Source organism: Panthera uncia, chromosome A2 (assembly GCF_023721935.1).
Source record: "Panthera uncia isolate 11264 chromosome A2, Puncia_PCG_1.0, whole genome shotgun sequence".
NCBI classification, from domain to species: domain Eukaryota; kingdom Metazoa; phylum Chordata; class Mammalia; order Carnivora; family Felidae; genus Panthera; species Panthera uncia.
Genome location: NC_064816.1, coordinates 138875613 through 138896815, shown reverse-complemented (window position 1 = coordinate 138896815; position 21203 = coordinate 138875613). Strand labels below are relative to the sequence as shown.

The window sequence follows — 21203 nt, the reverse complement described above, 5'->3', positions numbered from 1 at the left end:
CTCTGATACAGTTTGAAAAGTGCATTTTGTACTTGGCTCTTTCTTTGATCGAATTAATCTGGGCTTTTTTGTAGTTCTAAATGAGGCCTATGGGCTGACAATGTAGCTGTTTAAAGGGGATTTTAGGGGATAATAGCCAATGCAAATAGTGCCATGAGAATGGCAACTTGCTTTTGCACTTTCAATCACATAATAACAGCAAAGAAAGCTTTTAAAATGAATTGAAATTTTGTGGCATGCCATCTGGGATTATTTGGGGAAACAGTTCTGAATACTGCAGTTGGGCAAAAGAATGGTGGTTCGGTCTGCTCTTAAGCTGACATGTTTCAGATGGCAACCTTATGCTAACTGGTGCAAAGTTGGCTAGCATTTTTTTTTTTTATTTTATTATTTTCTTTCTCTCGGATTATCTGCAAAAATTCTCTTTGATTGCTGGTATTTGGGTCTGAAAAACTTTTCTATTGTTGAAGAATTCAATTCAACCCCTTGCAGCTGCTGATCCCCTCATTGTTCCACTCGTTATGTGTACGCGTCTCAGATGAATGTAGCCAAGCCTTTTAGCGCCTTAATAGGTGTCTACATAAAGGTCATTTATTCTGCCGTACTTGTTTTAACAAAAGTTTATACACAAACAACAACCACAGCTAAAACATTCACATTAATCAATTTCCTCCTGATGCAGAATGCAAAATCTGCCTCAGGCCACGGTGCGGGCATGAAAATTGTTTTCTGTGTATGATGTTGTAAAGCAGAAAGCAGTTTAAGCAATTTCATCGAGGGCAGAGCATAATTATTTCAACACAATCTCTGGCCAACAGCACCCATTCTGTGCTTCTGTGTGTGTGTAGCTACGGTCAGGTGACTGTAGGCAGAGAGGTGCTTCGCCTGCAATTGAGGCTTTAGCTTTTCCCTTGATGTTCACCCTGATTTGGGGGCTGTTCTCTGTGAGCTTCAGCTATCGTCTCCGCAGGGAAGGACACAGAGGTGATACTAGAATCTGGGGGAAATTGCACAAAGTTATCTAGAATTTGCAAAAAAAAAAAAAAAAAAAAAATTATGTCCTCACAGGTGTAAGTCCTCCTGCTACACAAAAGAAAAGACAGGCACCTCTTTCCATCTGCAAACCCCACAGCGGGCTGCTTTCAGGATGAAGCAAATGGTGAAAATAATGGCTTCCCACCGTAAAACGCTGGTAGGATGCCCGTAGGCTGACCAACTTCTAGTTGGGGAATCATTAGAGAGGGTTTCTAAGGGATCTTGGTGAGTGTGTGTGTGTGTTTGGGGGGGGGGGGATTGCCCAGCACAGTGGACGTCACGTGGGAATTATAAAACTCTGGCCACGTGGGGGAGGGAGTGAGGAGGCCCACCCACCCTGCCTCCCTGAGCAAACCTTAAAGAGCTTGCCTCTCTCTCAGCAGGGTAATTCATGGACAGGGCCACATTCTTTGATCCATCTCAGGATGGTACTTAGTAACTGATCACAGCCCTAAATTCACTCCGATCCATAAACAAGTACACTGTTCAGTATGTACAGATAGTTCTCTGCTGTGTCAGTTTACCTGCTCAAGGTTTAGACTTGGTGAGTTAAGGATTCAAGTCCTTAGATGCTTTGGGGGTTTTGTAAAAGTCAAAAAGCTCTGAGATTTGGCCTCCGGGTGTGGCTCCACCCCTTCCCTCAACCTCTCCTGAGGGTCTCTTCCCTTCATATGCTCTCCCAGCGGCTGGAGTGCAGCCAGCTGGTTCTCTCCCACAGGGACTTCTCAGCCTGGTGGGTGCTTCTCAGACTTTAAGGAGCTGCGGCGAATGACCTGGGGTCTTGTTAAAAAGCACATTGTGTTTCTGTTACTCTGAGATGGGGCCTGAAAATCTGCATTTCTAACAACTTCCTGGTGACACTGACACAGCCTAATTATCCATCTGTAAAAATGCCCATTGAGGCAGTCAGGGATTTCTTGACTTTTCAACTTTTTGGGAGATTGGGAAAGGCTTGGAGACAGTCTAGTTTTAGGGAGGCTTATCCTACAGTTTATCTTGCACCTCATTTGGTCCTTCAGTTACAAGCAGGAGAGACAAAGTAAATGATATTTGGGCCCAGTCTTTGATCACTTCTATATTATTTGCTCATTTAAAAAACTTACCGAATGTATATCGGATGCCTGCTATATGCAGGCACTGTGCTGGGTGCTGTGGGTGCTCTCATCCATGTCCACAAGCAGTTCACACCCCTGGAGCCTGCAGCAAAGGGTCTCACCCCAGCTGCACACTGGAATCACTTCGGGAGTTTTTGTGGCTAATATTGACTGAGCCCCACTCCCACTTGGAGAGAAGCACATTTAACTGGTCTGGGACGGGGCTCAGTCATCCGCATTTTTGAAGTGCTTTTCGGGGGAAATCTAGTGTGCCCAGGACTGGGCATCCTTGGCCCAAAGTGTTGAACGGGATGAACCAGAAGGATGTGGGTGGGAGCCACCTCAAGTACAGGCTCCAAAGCGAGGGGAGGACAGTGGGATGGCCGTGCAAGGTAAGGGGACCTCTCTTTCCCTGCCAGCCTGCCTTTTCTGAAAAATCTTGCCCATCGTCGTGAGAGAGGAAATGGCAAGGTTATCATGTGTGCCCTTCAGAACCTTGTGGCATCACAGCTACTCATGCGTCAGTGATATCATGTCTTGATTCTCAGGCCCAGGATGGGTGTCTCTCTGGCACTGGTCCCTCCACTCTCAGCTGAGGCTGTGTCGGTGCAAAAGACGGGCAGGACTCCATCGGCTCTTGTTTGAGGGACCAACTGTCCCAGTTTGTCCAAGACCGAGGGGTTTCCTAGGATGTGGGACTTTTGGTGCTAAACCCAAGAAAAGTCCTGGATAAACCCGGGCGAGCTGGCGGTCACCTTAGTCCTAGTGTCCCGACTCCTGCTGCAGGGTTGTCAAGCTTGACGCATAAGGCATGAATCATGGAAAGAAAACTTGACAAATTGGACCTCACTAAACGAAACACGCTTGCTTTGTGAAAGACTATGTGAAGAAGTTGAAAAGATAAGCTACAGACTGAGAGACAATATTTGCAACCAAATATTTGATAGAAGACTATTAGCATCTAGAATGGGTAAAGAATTGTCGAGACCCAATAGTAAAAACCCAACAGTGCAATTAGAAAATGGGCAAAAGACATGGACAGACATTTCACCGAAGAGGATATACAGATGGCACATAAGCACATGACAGCATGTTCAACATCACTAGTCACTGGAGATATGCAAATTCAAACCACAGTGAGGTATATGCCTATCAGAATTGGCTATAATGAAAAATGACGACGCCACCAAATGCTGGTGAGGGTGTGGAGCAAATGGATCACTCATATGTTGTGTGTGGGAATGTAAAATGGTACAGCCACCCCGGAAGACAGTTTGGAAATTTCTTATAAGATGAAACACGCATCTACCATATACCCACGCAATTGCACTCTTGAACATTTATCCCAGAGAAATGAAAACTTACGTTCGCACAAAAAGCTGTTCACAAATGTTCATAACAGCTTTATTTGTAATAGCTAAACATTGGAAACAACTCAGAGATCCTTCAACAAGTGCATGGAGAGCCAGTGATCGCATTTCAGTAGATAAAGTCTCCTAAAACATTTCTTTTGGGGAAAGAAAATAAAAGGAGGCGAAAATGTTGGGAACTCCTAGTTCAGTGCTTGCCAGGTCTGGATATTTGACTTTGGGGTTCTACGTTCAGAGGGTAGTCAACCTGTGTGGTGAGCTGAGAAGAACCCTCTGAGGGGCTGGGTAAGAAGCAGAAAAAGAGGACACAATGAACCGGAAAAAAAAGAATACGAAAGCCAAGTTGTAAGTAAGAATACGCATATTGAGGATATTTAGTTAAAAAAAAAAAGAGAGAGACTATTTCTAGGATATAGCTGATGCAAGGTCAACTTGATATTCTTCTAGGTCTGTAGCCCTATAGTTTAGGGATAACAAACGTTCATAATAATGATTGGATCAGGAAGTGCTTTCTGACTTGGCAAAACTGCTTTATAAGTGTTATTATGCGTAGATACAGTAGCATCACAATTTTCTGCAATGTGGTAATCATGGAGGGTCTTGTCATGGCATCTCTTAGTTGATTAAGGTTTGCTGATCCAGATCATGGTCTTTCCCATCGCTTGGATGTTCAGGAATTGAAGGGATCTGGACAAAAGAGAACTCATGAGTGCTTCCTTACATTGCTAATAGAAGGGCTTATTCATTGGTTCAGATCACCAGGTTGGATTTGGGGGCCCAAGCATCCAGAAGTACCAAGCCAAGGGGCTTACTTGTGTTTTTCATGCTAAAATAGCGCCCTCCTGGACCCCTCACCTCTAGTACCGTAGACATAATGACAACTGACTCCTATGTAGTACTTACTTCCCCTGCACCAGACGTTGCCGTTAAGTATTTTACTCATGTTAACTCGTTTAATTTGCCTTACAAGCCTGTGAGATAGGTACTATTTCTATTTCCATTTTACTAATAAGTTAACTGAGTCACAGAGAAGTTAAACTGCCCAGGGTCATGCAGCTTAGCAGAACCAAAGTTCAAACCCAGTTCATCTGGCTCTGGAGTTCATTCCCTTTCAAAACGAATATGCAAATACACAGGTTTTGTGGTAGGTCTATTTGAATGCCAAATATTTTTATTTTAATATACCTTAAATGTTCTAGAATTTGTTTTGGTTCCCTTTTCTTTTCTTTTAAAATATTTAATTATTTTTGAGAGAGCTTGCACATGCACATGAGTGGGGGAGGAGGAGAGAGAGAGGGAGACACAGAATCGGAAGCAGGCTCCAGGCTCTGAGCTGTCAGTGCAGAGCCCAGCTTGGGGCTTGAACCCATGAATCGTGGGATCATGACCTGAGCCGAAGTCGGACACTTAACTGACTGAGCCACTCAGGTGCCTTTTTCAGAATCAGTTTATCTATTAAGAGTCTATATCATTGGGGCGCCTGGGTGGCTCAGTCGGTTAAGCGTCCGACTTCGGCTCAGGTCACGATCTCACGGTCCGTGGGTTCGAGCCCCGCGTCAGGCTCTGGGCTGATGGCTCAGAGCCTGGAGCCTGCTTCCGATTCTGTGTCTCCCTCTCTCTCTGCCCCTCCCCAGTTCATGCTCTGTCTCTCTCTGTCCCCAAAATAAATAAACGTTAAAAAAGAGTCTATATCACAAAGCCCACGGACTTAAACGCAATATTCCAATCTGACAAAGTGGTAACCCATGGTAGGTTGCATTATTTGTGGAGTCTCACAAATGGCAAAACAAGATCAAGAGCAATAACATTATTCTAAATGTCATTGTGCGTGTCACCTGTTTTGATGAGGCCTGCATAATTTAACAGTTACTGGTGCTATGGAATAATTGGTTGGATGGTATCATTTTCACTTATTTAAAATTATGATTCAAAATTTTGATTTGTATTCATGGATTGTTATTTTCCCCGTGGGCACCTTTGAAGGCGAAGGACAGCTTGCTGTAGAAGCCCTGGTATGTTTTAAAGGGATTATCTCAAGTGTGTATCTGCCCCTCCCCCTCTCCCATGTTGACAAATCTACCGCAGATGGGCTGACCTATGAACATCAGGATGTTTTTTATTCTATGATACGTTCACAGGCTTGGAGGGATTTGAATGGCTCTAGATTTAATCAACAGGCTGCTGTTTCTTAGTGTAGCACATATTCCTTCAAAAACGAAATGAGACCATGTTATCTTGCAGCCAGGTCTAAGGGATTTTTCTTGCAGGAGTTTGTTGTTGTTAGTACTGTCCTTTAGTATTGCTCCTCTTTCTTTTTTCGAGAAAGATCAGTGGCTGCACTAAGGATAGCTTACATGATTTCCCCCTTTCTTCACTCTCAGACTGCTGGGCTAGCTCAGTAGGGGAGCTAATGGTTGGTAATTAACTTTTAGATAAATTACTGCTTGAGGCAAAGGGAAGACACCTTGAGAGTTAGAAGTCAGTCCATCAAAGCAGTCAGTGGAGACATCCCTGTAATTTTGTCATTTTGCCAATGATGGCAATAATGTTTGCTTGACAATCTAATAGCATCTCAAGCACCCAGGCATCCAAATTAGTAGGAAAAAAACCCATGCCATCATCTAAGCATCTTCTCTCTGACTCAGAACATAAGGGACAGAGAGAACAGTGTCACCATGGCTTAACATAAGACTTAAACTTGTACACCCATCGATTGGGTGACCCGCCAGAGCAATCTTCAGTATGATAAGAAAGTCATGGCCCAGTATCTAGCCGGACTCTGGAAATTCTACTTTATCTGAGCCATCAGGCAACTGGCAAAAGATGGAAAGAAGCATCAAGTACACACGGTTGTCATGGCAGTATTTGGACAGAATGACAAGAGGACTTCAGCTTTTTCTTATAATTTTAACCTTTATGCCAAGTCAATTTAAGTCAAAATTCTGTCTTTGTTACTATTTTCCTCCTCATTTAGTTTTCACTTGGTTAGTTCTTTAGAACTACAGTTTATAATTATGCATGCTAAAAAGGACAAGTTCTATTGACGAAACAAACCACTTTTCCTATATAGTCCCTCTTTTTTGCCTCAGACTTCACTGAATTATGAAAACCTTCTCAACTATTTGAAGTGGTGTTACTATTTTTATTATATATACTACTTAAATTGTAATCCTATTGATATCTCAGAGACTTTTAGAACTGGAATGAGGGGCGTGTGGGTGGCTCAGTCAGTTAAGTATCTGACTGTGGCTCAGGTCATGATCTCAAGGTTTGTACGTTCAAGCCCTGCATCGGGCTCTGTGCAGTGTGGAGCCTGTTTGGGATTCTCTCTCCCTCTTCCCACTCCCTGTCCCTCTCCCCCTCTTCCTCCCTCCCTCACACTTTCTCTCTCTCTCAAAAATAAATAAACTTAAGAAGAAAAAAAGAGCTGGAGCACCTGGAAGGCTCCATCGTTAAGCATCTGACTTCTGCTCAGGTCATGATTTCACAGTTTGTCACTGTTCTCGTTCGAGTCCCACATGGGGCGAGCTCAAGCTCCCCTCCGAGTGAGCCCGAGCCCTGCTTGCAGTAAACCAAGCCCCACTTTGGGTGAGCCCTGCTTCTCTCTCACTCTCTCTTTTTCTCTCTCTTTCTCTCTCTCTTTCTGCCCCTGGTTCACTTGCACCTCCCCCCCCCTCAAAAAAAAAAAAAAAGAAAAAGACTAGAATGAGCCTTTGAACCAATAATAGCCACGGTTGCAGAGTAGAGTACTTAGTCCCTGTCAGCGATGCCAATCAATGTATGTTTCATTCTCTACAATCTGTGGGGTGAGTATGAATGATCCCCATTTTACAGTGAGGATCAATGAGGCCTGGCAAGGTTAAAAAACACGACCAAAGTCTGCCATCTGGTAGGGCTGGGAGGAAAAGAGTAACTGCTCTGACTCCCGTGTGTGTACTCTTAATGTCCAGGTTCTAACTCTGGGTGACTACCTTAGAAAAGAAAACTGAAGTCAGGAGAAGTTAATTTAGCTCAAGTAACATCAACAAATGGCTGATTTTCTGAATTAACTAAGTGAAGAAAAAAAAAGGGGAAGGCCAGGTGAAGAACCTGGTGTTCTGGAATGGAATTCTATCCCTTTTAGGTCTTAGACACTTCCTCTTCCCCATCTCTGCAAACTTCTTCACAGATCAGAACACAGAGCACATTCTATCAATAAGCACTTATAAGGAAATAGCAGCTTGTTGAGATATAATTTACATATCATAATGTTCAGCCTTTAAAAATAGACAATTCAGTGGTTTTTAGTATATTCACAGAGTTGTGGAGCCATTACCAACCACTGGCAACCACTGGTCTGCTCTCTGTCCTGATGGATTTGCCTGTCTGTACATTTTAACTAAATGGAATAATTCAGTATGTGGCCTTTTGTGTCTGGCTTCTTTCACTTGGCATGATATTTTCAAGGTTCTTCCATGTTGTAGTATGAATTAGTTGCCTTCTAATGGCTGAATAATATTCCATTGTATGAATATACTACATTTTGTTTATTCATTTATCAATCAGTGGACATTTGGGTTATTTTATTTTTTATTTATTTTTTTGGTTATTGTGAATAATACTGCTATGAACATTCACGTATGAGTTTTTGTGTGGATGTATGTTTTCATGTTTTGGGGGTATTCTAGGAGTGGAATTCCTGGGTCATATGGTAACTCTCACGTTTAATTTGTTGAGGAACTGCTAAACTGTTTTCGAAAGTGGCTGCACGGGGCGCCTGGGTGGCTCAGTCGGTTAAGCGTCCGACATCGGCTCAGGTCATGATCTCACGGTCCGTGAGTTCGAGCCCCATGTCTGGCTCTGTGCTGACAGCTCAGAGCCTGGAGCCTGCTTCCGATTCTGTGTCTCCCTCTCTCTCTGACCCTCCCCCGTTCATGCTCTGTCTCTCTGTGTCTCAAAAATAAATAAACATTAAAAAGAAAAAAAAAAAAAAAGAAAGTGGCTGCACTATTTTACATTCCCACCAACACTGAGGGCTTCGGTTTTTCCGCGTCCTGCCCATACTCGTTATCATCTATCTTTTTGATTATAGTCAACCAAGTGGGTGTGAAGTGGTATCTCATAATGGTTTTTGGTTTGTATTTCCTTAATGACTAACGATGTTGAACGTCTTTTAATGTGCTTATTGGCCATCTTTGTATCATCTTTGGAGAAATAGCTGTTCACATCGTTTGCCCATTTTTAATTGTGTTGAGTTCTTTATATATTCTGGATAGTAGACCCTTATCAGATATATAATTTGCAAATATTTCACCCATTCTGTGGGTTGTCTTTTTGCTTTCTTGATGGTGTCCTCCAAAGCACAAAGTTTTTAATATTGATGAATTACAATTTATCTGTTTTTTCTTAAAATTTTTTTTTAACTTTTATTCATTTTTAAGAGACAGAGAGAGACAGAGCACAAGTGGGGGAGGGCAGAGAGAGAGGGAGACAGAATCTGAAGCAGGCGCCAGGCTCCGAGCTGTCGGCACAGAGCGTGACGCGGGGCTCGAACCCACCAACCGTGAGATCATGACCTGAGCCAAAGTCGGACGCTCAACCTACTGAGCCACCCAGGTGCCCCTATCTATTTTTTCTTGTATCACTTGTGCTTTTTGCGTTGTATCTAAGAAGCCATTTCCTAATCCAAGGTCACAAAAATTTACGCCTGTATTTCCCTCGAAGTGAAATATATACTTTTAGTTCTTATAGTAAGAACTAAAACCTTAGGTTTATAATCCATTTTGGTTTTTTATACATAGTATGAGGTAATAAGCATTTTTTTAAAAATTCTTTTTTAATGTTTATTTATTTTTGAGAGAGAAACAGAGGATGAGCAGGGGAGGGGCAGAGAGAGAGAGGGAGACATAGAATCTGAAGCAGGCTCCAGGCTCTGTCAGCACAGAGCCCGACGCAGGGCTCAAACTCACAAACCATGAGATCATGACCTGAGCCGAAGTCAGACGCTTAACTGACTGAGCCACCTAGGCGCCCCGAGGTAATAAGCATTTTTGATGCAAGTTTATGGGAGTTAATCAAGTTGGCAGATAACACTTTGATTATTAAACTGATGTGTATTAAAGCCATATAGTCCATTACTTGAAATTATGTTAATCTATTAATGTGATTGTGAAGAAATATTAGAATTTTGGCTTCAAATTTAAAATTGATTCTAGCCGTGTCTTTTCTAACTTTAATTTTCTTGAAACTAATCATGGTAAAATGTTCTATGATTCTTTGATTCCTACCTGTTAAGCCACTATACTGGGGATGGGAAATAATTTTCTGTTAAGGGACTTCTAACAGAAAAAAAAAAAAAAGGCAATTCATTGAGCCATAGGAGTAAAACATAACTTTATTATTAGAAAGTACTATGTAAGCACTAAAGAATTAAGTATTTAGGGGCACCTGGGTGGCTCAGTCAGTTAAGCTTCCGACCTCAGCTCAGGTCATGATCTCATGGTTTGTTGGTTTGAGCCTCGTGTAAGGCTCTGTGCTGACAGCTCAGAGCCTGGAGCCTGCTTTGGGTTCTGTGTCTCCCTCTCCCTCTGCCCCTCCCCTGCTCATTCTTTCTCTCTCTCTCTCTTTCTCCCTCTTTCAAAAATAAACAAAAAAAGAAGTATTTAAGCACGCTATAGTTCTATATGTTGGCCAACTGCTGAGGAAGAGAAAAAGGAGCGCCGGGATTGGGAAGGAAGGATGAGGGAAAATGAATTCAGGAGAGAGACGAATAGTCAGGAAAGCCATATGGAGACGGCAGTTCATATGGAGTGAGGGGGACTGTGGCAGGGTGCAGAAGACCCGCCTAGATGAATGACACTCAGCTGAACATGTGAAAATTCTTGTGCTGTTAAAATACAAAGAAAAACAGAATAAAAGAGGAAAGGAGGAGACTGGAGTAAACATAGAAATTTATCACAGCACTGAAGAGAAAAGCAGGTTTCATGAAGTAATAAGCATTTTGAGAGACTGGGATTAAGTCATTTTAAAGGGTGTGTGTGTGTTCCCTTTATACAATCAAAAAAATGAAAGATAGCCCATCTTGGTACCCTCACCCTGGGTAGGATGACATTAGGTTAGAAGCCCCCCAGCTTCACAAACCATATCTTTTCTCTTGGCCGCGTCTGTCTCCTCAATCACAGCTAGCCCCGGTGTGGAAGATGGAATTTCTTCTAGTGAGTTCACAGGCATCATTGTTGTGTATTATTCTGCTTATTTAATATATTTCACACAGCCTCAGCACACCGGCCACTTATTAGAATCATATATAAATGACTTGTTTTTTTTTTGTTTGTTTGTTTTTGTTTTTGTTTTTGTTTTTGTTTTTTTTTTTGCTTTCAAGGAACTCATAGCTGTAATACAGGTCGGTAGGCAACAGATTCTGGGTCTTCGATATAACATTAGACATATAACATTGTTATTGCCAACTTTAATTCAGACTGTGAGCCACTAGAATTCAGTTGTACTGAACTGACACGAGCTCCAGGCTCTGTACCTTGATAAAAAGGTTTGAAATGATTAAAACAAAATGTTGATAAATAGCCAACAGTGTGAGACTCTATCAGCGTGTGTGACAAGTTTTTAATTTAAGAACATTACATGCTTTTGTATTAAGTCCTTCAATAATATTAATTTTCAAGAACATTAAATTCTGTCTAGTGTACTGAAGCTGGTAATTATAATGCATAAAAATAGCTGAATAACCAGGGTAGTGCCAATGACTCTGTCACTCATAAGTAATCAATTATTTTTGTGCAGCATAACATATATGGTGGCTGCACAGAGTGATAAGGTACAGCTCATAAATGAAAAATGATTTTTCAGATGCACGGTGAGGCACGCCTGAAAGCTTTAACAACTGTATTTGAGGGCTAGGGTATGTCTCTTTGAAGGGCGCTAAACTGAAAAGTTTGGAGGGATTTTGGTCCTAGGCTGGCCCGTGTGTCAGCCTACTGGGAGTTATGATAGATGCACACCTCCCATGTGCGTAAGATGACCCACGTCACTTGACCGACCACATGTCCGACGTTGATGTGTGTAGACTGTGTGAGGAGCGGAGCATATGAACTGGGTGGATTACGGTGGTGGTAATGGTGTCTGTATGATGACCGGGCTTCGCATCGCCAGGATTCTCCTGTCACTTCCCAGCAGCCACCCTATGAAGATAGGAGTCTTCTCTGAGGCTGATCACCCCTGGTGCTTCTTCTCGAGCTATGTTCTGGCATGCCCACCAGACCCCTCGTCTTTTGGAAGGCCTCACCAGTGAGCCGTCCAGGTATCTCTGGTATAGCTCCCTTCCTCAGTTACGGGCTCCCTCAAGAAAGGAAGCTCAGGAAGAAGTTGATAAAATTCAGAAACAGCAAGAAAACAACTTGTGTGTACTGTGGGCCAGACACTGGTTTAATAGACATTAAATTGTAACTTTTACTATTGTTATTTTTTTTTTTTAATTTAATTTTATTTATTTTTTTTTTATTTATTGTTGGGACAGAGAGAGACAGAGCATGAACGGGGGAGGGGCAGAGAGAGAGGGAGACACAGAATCGGAAACAGGCTCCAGGCTCCGAGCCATCAGCCCAGAGCCTGACGCGGGGCTCGAACTCACGGACCGGACCGCGAGATCGTGACCTGGCTGAAGTCGGACGCTTAACCGACTGCGCCACCCAGGCGCCCCTTTACTATTGTTATTAATGACAACTATGCATTGGACCTAATAGCTTATTTCATACTCTAACAATCTATTTCCCCTTTATGGAAAACTACATAGTCACAAAGGAGGTAACGGAGAGATGCTTTTCTTTGTAAATGCTGTGTTTCCTTTTAGATTTATGTAGAATTTAGTTTTATGTAGAATTTATGTAGGATTTATTAAAATCCCTCTAATTCAAGTATGGGGAAAAAAAAAGGTTTGGATCCAGAGGCATCCCAGAAGATGCTACGTAGAGTATGTATGATACAAAGCAAATTATTGGATTCAGTATGTATGATACAAAGCAAATTATTGGATTCGAGCATTTGCTGAGGAGCTCTGTGTGTAAGAGTGAACCTCAATTCTTCCCCCAGGAGTGTGTAAGGTAGCACAGGAGATGGGACAGAATACATGCCACACACACACGAGGAATTTATTGCAAATGCAAGGGGAGGTCTAAGACAAGGTACATAATGCAATGGGATAGATAAATGTTAGCATGATCATTCCCAGTGAAGTTACAGAAAAATTCACAGAAGCTGAGCTCTAAGCGACTTGAGAGGAAAGGGCCTTGGTAGGAAGGAATGGGATGTGAGGACTAGAAGGAGGGCTCAAGTCGAACCTTGGTGAGTGTGTGTGTGTGTGTGTGTGTGTGTGTGTGTGTGTGTGTGTGTGTTGGGGTAAAAGGGAAAGGGGCATGAGGTAATAGAAATCAAGAGTGTGGGCTAGGGAGAGATTGGGAAGAAAGGATCCTAGTCAGTTTTACTGCATACCAGGTGCTGTGCTCCTGATGGGGATACGCTGAACAAGCAGAGCCAGCCTCTGCCTTCATGGAGCTTGTACTAAGCAAGAGAGGCATGCAGACCAAGGCTAAAGGCACAGATCAGCTGAGAGTCACCTGCTGTAACGTGGGGGAGAAATGATGGGGCCCTGAACTAGTTAGTGTCAGAGAGTACTTTTCAGGCTATAAAGCCCAGAACTCTCAGTGGCTCGATACAACAAAAGTTCGTTTCAAGTGGTATCACAGCCCAATATGAGTATCCCTGGTAGACAGCGTTCTAAGTGTTCATTCAGAGTCCTAGGTTCCTTCTATCTTGTGGTCCCATCATCTTCCAAGACCCAAGAGTCCACTCCATTCTGCTGGTGGGTGAGGAAAGAGCCTTGGGAATGTATATCTGCTTTGTAAATACTAAGTAGTACAAGTAACATCGGCTTATATTCCATGCGCAACAATTAATCATATGCTCTCTTCCCTATCCCCGGATACTAGGGGCTAGAAAATATAGTTTCCATCTGGATAGGTGACAATTCCATGCTACAGAGGAGGAAGGAGCACACATCTTAAGTGTTAGACTGTGGTGTCTGCTATAGTTGGGTTGGTGAGACATGAATGAAATAAAGAGTAAACCAGGAGCTGGAATCAACAGGTGAATTAATTAAGCTTCTGTGATTGATTGGATATTGCTATCTGAGGGACAGGTAAAGCTGTGGATGACCCCAAGGTTTTTGGCTTGGGTAGCAAAGTCAGCGATCAGAGATATAAGGAACAGAGGAGAGGGAGCAGTTTGTGGGGGAGAGGGGAAAGAATAGGGATTTGATCTTGGATATGTAGAGTTTCAGGTGCCGGGGGATAGCCAAGTGAAGATGATCCATTGTGGACTATGTGGATTACATGGGTCTGGAGTTTAGGGGAGAGGTCTAGGCTGGAGACGGGATGTGGGAGTCATCAGTACATAGAAGGTAATCGGCGTCGTGGAAGAGGAAGAGTGTCTTGTTGTCTCTATCTAGGTGAGAGGCAGTGGGAGGGGGTCAGGCCTCCTGCCGCGGGAAGGGGTAAGGAATGTTGTGGGGGAGAAGGGAGAGGAGGCAACCACGACACCACGAAACCATGTCCAGCTGCAGTTGAGGGGCTGGAAGGAGAGTGCTGCATTTGGTAGATATGGGGGAGTTGGAATGGGGTGTTGATTCAGAAGGGGAGACAAAGCTCAGTTTTTATGGTAAAGCTATAGATATTGATACAGATGCTGATTGATACTGATGAAATCACAGCATTAAATAAGGGGCTTTGGAGGTAATCCCTCTTACTCTTAGTCTTTGAAACCTCAGGAGATACAGAAGAGGAAAGATCAAGGTGTTCTTCTAGTATGCAATATTAAACCATGTGCTTAGATACAGTTCCCTAGACACCGCATGTTAGAAGGCCTCTGGAGGCCTGGTGAGGGAGTCTTTGTGGATTCTCATAGTTCAGTGGGCAGAGGAAGAAAAAGAGGAGTGCGGGATCCTGGGGAAAAGAACACAGTGGAGAATGGGGTCAAGAAAGGAGGAAAGAGCAGTTAACATGGTGAATAACAGGAAGCATTCGTGTGGGGGGACATGCTGATGTGTCAATAAACATGTTTGTGTCATCTTCCTCATGACATACATTTCAAAATTGTATCAGTAAAAGGACAGTCCCCTCATTTTTGTAGCTTATGTTTGGATTAGCGTGTATGCTGCATACACGAATGTCTGCTTGGTTTTAGAAAAGAATTAAAATGACATAAAGTCTTGTGTCATGAGAGAGTTGAAGGCTAACACGAGAAACTGTGAACACAAGTTTGCAGTCTATTGGGAATGAAGCACGTAATATAGCTTAAATGGCCGAGGACCCTAAAAAGATTTGGTTTAGAAGCTGTTCTGTGGCTGCAGGGAAAGGAAGGACTAGATGATCCAGTACACTTATAGCCAACAGATGTCAGTGTTGTGATGTGATACACAGCCGAGTTTGGGAGCCTTCTCTCGCGCTGCACTTAAGGCTCTGATTCAATGTATGAATAATGTTAGCTCCCTCTCCCCTTTAATAAATGCCAGCAAAAGTACATGATAATGAAAGCTTTTCTATGTACAGAGAACTGCTTCTCACACCCATTTATCTTATCGTGAGCATGGACAAGAGCTGATGGCATTTCATTGCATCTCTTGCAACAAATGGTAGAATGATAGCATTTAGGCAAAGCTATCTGATAATGAATGTCTTAGAATGGACAGGGAAAATAGTCAATGGTGAGGAATATATTGGCTAAATGTTAGCACATATCTTTTTGTTTGTTTTTTTTTTTTTACATAGTCACTGGCTCTGAAGAGTGCTGTATTTATTCTTTCTCCAGGCTCCGTTGTATCCTCTGAAAAATTATGTTCATTTAAAAGACGCAGGAGCTCTGCAGTGTGCTCATCCTTCTCGTTTCATGTCTAGGTGTCTCGGAGGCTGGGGCCCAGTTGCTTTGTGGGGTGTCTGCAACCCTGAGAGGGCTTAGCAGTTGATTCCTTCTTGTTCTTTGGAGAGCCTGCTACTGTGACCAAAAGCATTTGTTAGAGGCTGAACAGAGCTGTGTGTCTCACCAGGCTGCTGGTTTTTAGACCGTTATCCAAAGCAGTGGCTTGGATATCAAACTTTTAGATCGAATGGGGATGAGCTTGCAGACTGAAGTCTAACTTCTGTTTCTCTGTGGATGGGACAGAGTTGCTGATATGTAAGCAACTGTCTAGTGGAAGCACAGGTAAGACGGAATGACACAGGGGTCAAGGTCAGGGGGAGAGAAGCTGTACTTCCAATGCTTGTAGCTGCCTTGCTATCCTGTATTCTTAAGTCTATCCAGGGATTTGGCCTTCCTTGTTACCTGGCTTCCTAGATAAGACAAACTGCTCTTTTTTTTTTTTTTAATTTATTTTCAGAGAGACAGAGACAGTGCAAGTAGGGGAGGGTCAGAGAGAGAGGGAGAAAGAGAGAGAACCCCAAGCAGGCTCCGCGCTGCCAGCACAGAGCCGATGTGGGGCATAAACCCACGAACCGTGAGATCAGGACCTGAGCCGAAATCAAAAGTCGGATGCTTAATCGACTGAGCCACCCCGGCACCCCAAGACCAACTGCTCTTTTGAACAACATTGTATTTGAAAGGAAAGAAACTTCGACTCTACTGGTACTGGAGAAAATAATGCTGGTTTCCAGGACTTAAGTTTATCTAGTTACAGTGTAGAGATAGTACTGACTGCTCAGCCGTTGGGAGGTGTGATGTTGTAGTTTATAATAATAAATGTAGTATATTTGGTCTCGTTCCTGTTTTGGCACAGAGCTCCTAAAACCCTCAGAATTTCCTAGGTGCTGAGGGCCATACAGGGGTCTTTTTTGATGCAAATGAGGCAATTTTTGGAAAGCTTCTAAGGACGGGGGCTGGCACCAGGGAAGCTAACTATGTGATTAGAGGGTTGGAACTTCTTGCCCCTCCTGACCTCTGGGGTAGGGAGAGGGGCTTGAGATTGAGTTTTATCAGTTGCTACGTAATGAAGCCTCCATAAAAACCAAAAAGGTTCGGAGGACTTCCAGGATGGTGAACTTGGGGAGATTGGGGAGAGTAGTGTGCCTGGAAGGTACATCACTCCCCCCCCCCCCCCCCCCCCCCCCCCGCCTGGCACCTTGCCCTGCATCTCTTCCATCTGGCTGTTCCTGAGTTTTATCCTTCTATAGTAAGTTGGTAATCTAGTGAGTAAATGGGTTTCCTGAGTTCTGTGAGTTGCTCTAATTAGTCAAATCTAAGGAAGGGTCTCGGGAACCTCAGATTTATAGCCGGTCAGTCAGAAGTACAGTAACAACCTGGAATGTGATTTGAATCTGAAGTACAAGGAGGGGGGTGTGGAGACCTCCAGTCTCTAGTGGTTTGGTCAGAAACCAGGTAACAATCTGGGCTTGCTACCCAGATGGGGTGTGTGAAGTTGGGGGGTGTGTGTGTCTTGTGGGACTGTGCCCTCATGGAATCTGATGCTATCTAGGGATAGATAGTGTCAGAATTGCTTTTTAAATTACGTTAAATTAAATTAAATATATTTTTTAATTCTTATTCTTTAATATTTACTTTTGAGACAGACAGAGACAGAGCATGAGCGGGGGAGGGGCAGAGAGAGAGGGAGGCACAGAATCCAAAGCAAGCTCCAGGCTCTGAGCTGTCAGCACAGAGCCCAACATGGGGCACCAACTCATGAACCGGGAGATCATGACCTGAGCCGAAGTTGGACACTTAACTGACTGAGCCACCCAGGTGCCCCAATAGTGTCAGAATTGAGTTGAATTCATGGACACCCAATTGGTGTCCCAAGAATTGCTTGTTGGTATGGAAGACTCCTGCCCCTACCTGGCCCTCACCACATTGCAGTTGGGTCCAGGAACCTAAAAAGAGAAGGATTTGCACATGGTAGTGGTTGAACATGATGACTGTAAAATTGCTTCATGTAGTAGGAGGATTCAAACTTAGAGCGTAAGGAAGCGAATTCTATCAGCACACAAGGTGGATGCTGATGACACATAGTGCGTTCTGAGATATTTGACTGGATATGGTACATTTACATCGTGTCATTTTCACTGTTCCTGGTTGAAGCTAACTTAGAAACCAGAAATATGGTAGCCGGATGCTGAGGATAGATCTTTAACTTACAATCGCACATATCTGGCACCAGGAATTGTGCTGGGATGATACTAGAAAGCCTACCAACTTGCCAGAAGTTGTGGAAGAAGTGCCCAAATTCTGATTATGACTCAGAAAGCAGGGGTGCTTGGGTGACTCAGGCAGTTACCCGTCCAACTTTGGCTCAGGTCATGATCTCATGGTTTGTGGGTTCGAGCCCCGCATCGGGCTCTGTGCTGACAGATCAGGAGCCTGTTTCAGATTCTGCGTCTCCCTCTTTCTCTGCCCCCTCCCTGCTCACACTCTGTCTCTCTCTAAAAAATAAATAAACGTTAAAAAATTAAAAACAAACAAAGTTTGTTTTCATGCTCTTGGAGACCTTCCTTCATTGTTGTCCTAAGAAGTTACTTAATATTTTTATAGAGTTATCTAGTCATGGATGAAGTGGATAGTATTTGAAAACTGGTTGGAAATAGGAGATAAAAAAAAAAAAAGTGGAGTTTCTGGCTTGGTCAATAGAGAGGAGAGAGAAGCCATTGACAAAGAACATAGAGTAGGTCCTGGATATAAAGTGCTGATAAGGTGCTGGAGGGAGAAACAAAGAAAGCTTTAAGACTCTGTCCCAAACCTTGCTGCATGTAAGAGCCATTCAAGCTGCTGACATACTTAATTATAATATTTATTGACTCATAATATTTTTAAAAATTCACTCCCATTTATTTCTACCTTCAAAGTTGCATTCTTTTAATATCCAGAACACACAAAGAAGTCCTACAACTCAACAAAAACCAAATAACCCGATTAAAAAGTACGCAAAGTGCTTGAAAAGGCATTTCTCCAAAGATGACATACAGACGACCAACAAACATGAAAAGATGCAGTACATCACTAGTCATAAGAGAAATACAAATACTATGGTGAGATATCACCTCATGCCCATTGGGGTGGCTGCTCTCAAAAAACCAGAAAAAAGCAAGTGTGGGCGACCATATACAGTGTTGGTGGGATTGTAAAATGGTGCAACCACTATGGAAAACAGTATAACAGGTCCTCAAAAATTTTTAAATCAAACTACCACATGATCCAGCAATCTCACTTTTGGGTATATATCCAAAAGAATTTTAAGCAGAAAAAAAAAAAAAGAATTCAAGGAAGGGTCTCAAGGACATGTATTTACACGTTCACAGTGGCATTATGCACAATAGCCAAGAGATGGAAGCAATCTAAATGTTCATCGATGGGTAAATGGATAAAGAAAATGTACCATGGATAGGGAATATTATCCTATCATTTGGCCTTAAAAAGGAAGGAGTGACATGGATGAAGCTTGAGGACATTATGTTAAGCGAAATAAGCCAGTCACAAAAAGACATTTACCTTGTGATTTTACTTACGATGTGTCTAACGTAGTCAAACTCATAGAAACAGAAAGTAAAATGGTGGTTGCCAGGGGCTGGGGGAAAGGGAAACAGGGAATTTTTTTTTCTTTAATGGGTATTGAGTTTTAGTTTTGCAAGATGAGAAGTTCTGGATATCTATTGCACAAAAAAGTGAATGTGGTTAACGCTACTCAACTGTACACTCAAAAATGATTCAAGTGGTAAATTTTATGAAACCCATTTTTTTACCCCAATTTTTTAAAGTTACAACTTTTTGCCTTTTCTGTCATTACAAACCTAAGCCATCTCTTCTACGTTCCAAAAAAAAAAAAAAAAAAAAAATCAGGCTACAAACAAAACATGGAAACACAATCTGTTACTATTTACAGGTACCCTGAATTCAGTTTAATCAAAGAGATGAGTTTGTGTCACAGGACTGTGGGAGCGTGGACATCAAGAGAGAAACAGAGCAAAGTGGCTTTTTCGTACAGAGCATAAAGAGATTTCCAGAGTAAGTCATTCAGCTGCCAACAAAGGGCGCCATTCATATCATCACAAGAATGGATACTCTCTCATATGGCATGGCCTTCACCATAGTTTCTCCCCTTCGGTTTGTGAATCCCATCTGTGTGTGGCCATAGTCACCCTGATGGTGATAAAACAGCAGGAATAATGTGTGTCCTGGAATAGTAAGTAATATTTATTGAGCATTTTCTCTGTATAAGGTTCTAGGTCAAGTCTTTATATGCACATGTGAACTCATTCAATTGTCATGATGACCCTTTTAGGTTAGTATTACTTTTCATTCCATTTCTCAGTGGAGGAACCTGGGTCATGGAGAACTTAAGCACACATAAATCATAAATTTATGTGAAACTTGGGTTTGACCCAGATAATTGTATTTTAAAGACTGAAGCTTTAGCCACCATGCTACTTGTGGTAGAAGATAGGAAGGGTTTATTAGAGTAGGGCATGCTGAAATGTATACATGGCAAAAATAAAAGCAAATATTTAGAGTAGTGAATCATATCTGACTTAAGGGTAGTTTTCTTCTATGACTGAAAAAATTATGTACCAATATGTAACTATTTGTAATAGTTATAAGAGTACTTCTACTAAAATGCTAACAGTATTCGGTTGTGTGAGGGACGTAAAACTCCTGTTAAAGAGGAAGATACTATTTTAGTATGCTGAGAGTAAAGAATGCCTTTTTTTAATTGAACATTTATTGAGATAATTTGAGATTCCCATGAGTTGCAAGAAATAATGCAGAGAAATCCCACGTACCATGTACTCACTTTCCCCCAATGGTAGCCTCTTGCAAAACTATAGTACAGTATCATAACCCAGATATTCAGATTTTCCCCATTTTTTTTAAGTTTATTTATTTTGAGAGAGAGAGAGAGGGAGGAGCAGAGAGAGAGGAGAGAGAATCTCAAGCAGGCTCCGTGCTGTCAGTGCAGAGCCTGACAGGGGGCTCCAACTCACTAACCTTGAAATCATGACCTGAGCCAAAATCAAGAGTCGACGCTTAACCGCCTGAGACCCTCAGATGCCCCTGCTCATTTTCTAAAGGATTGTTACTTTTTTTTTAACTGTTGAATTCAGAGAATTCTTTATATTTTTTAGATCTTAGTCTTTTGTGGGACATGTGGTTTGCAAACATTTTCTTCCCATTTGTAGCTTGCTTTTCATCCTCTTCACAGTCTTTTGCAAAGCAAAAGTCCTCAATCTGATGAGGTCCAATTTATCGAGTTTTCCTTTAATGGATTATGCTTTTTGGGTCAAGTCTAAGAACTTTTTGCCTGTTCCGAGACCCAAAGTTTTTGTGTATATTTTTTTGTTTCTAATTATAGTTTTATGTTTTCCATTTAAAGCCATGATCCATTTTGAGTTAATTTGTTTAGAAGGAGTAAATGCTTTTAATAGAAAAAATTGGGTGATATGTGCTGATTTTAGTTTTTTGGCTCCTGAAGATTGTACTCATGGTATCACTTATTTAGTAAGACTGTCAATGGATGTGAAAATAGACATTGTCTTTGCAGATAAACTGTGCAGGTTTTAACAGCAAAACAAATGTAAAATGTTTCTGATTCCCCTGGGCAGAGCTCTGGGCTCTTTTTCATGTGAACATCAAAAAAAGAAAGAAAGAAAGAAAGAAAGAAAGAAAGAAAGAAAGAAAGAAA

General features: G+C 42.3%; 1 protein-coding gene across 3 annotated transcripts in view; it reads left to right on the top strand.

The window, feature by feature from the left end:
- Window positions 1–21203, top strand: part of GCC1 (GRIP and coiled-coil domain containing 1) — a 59198-nt gene that overhangs the window by 27712 nt on the left and 10283 nt on the right. For all 3 annotated transcript variants that reach the window (XR_007460287.1, XR_007460292.1, XR_007460286.1), the window contains one exon: window positions 19407–19528. The gene's annotated coding sequence lies outside the window, so the exon portion shown is untranslated. The remainder of the gene's footprint in view (window positions 1–19406; window positions 19529–21203) is intronic.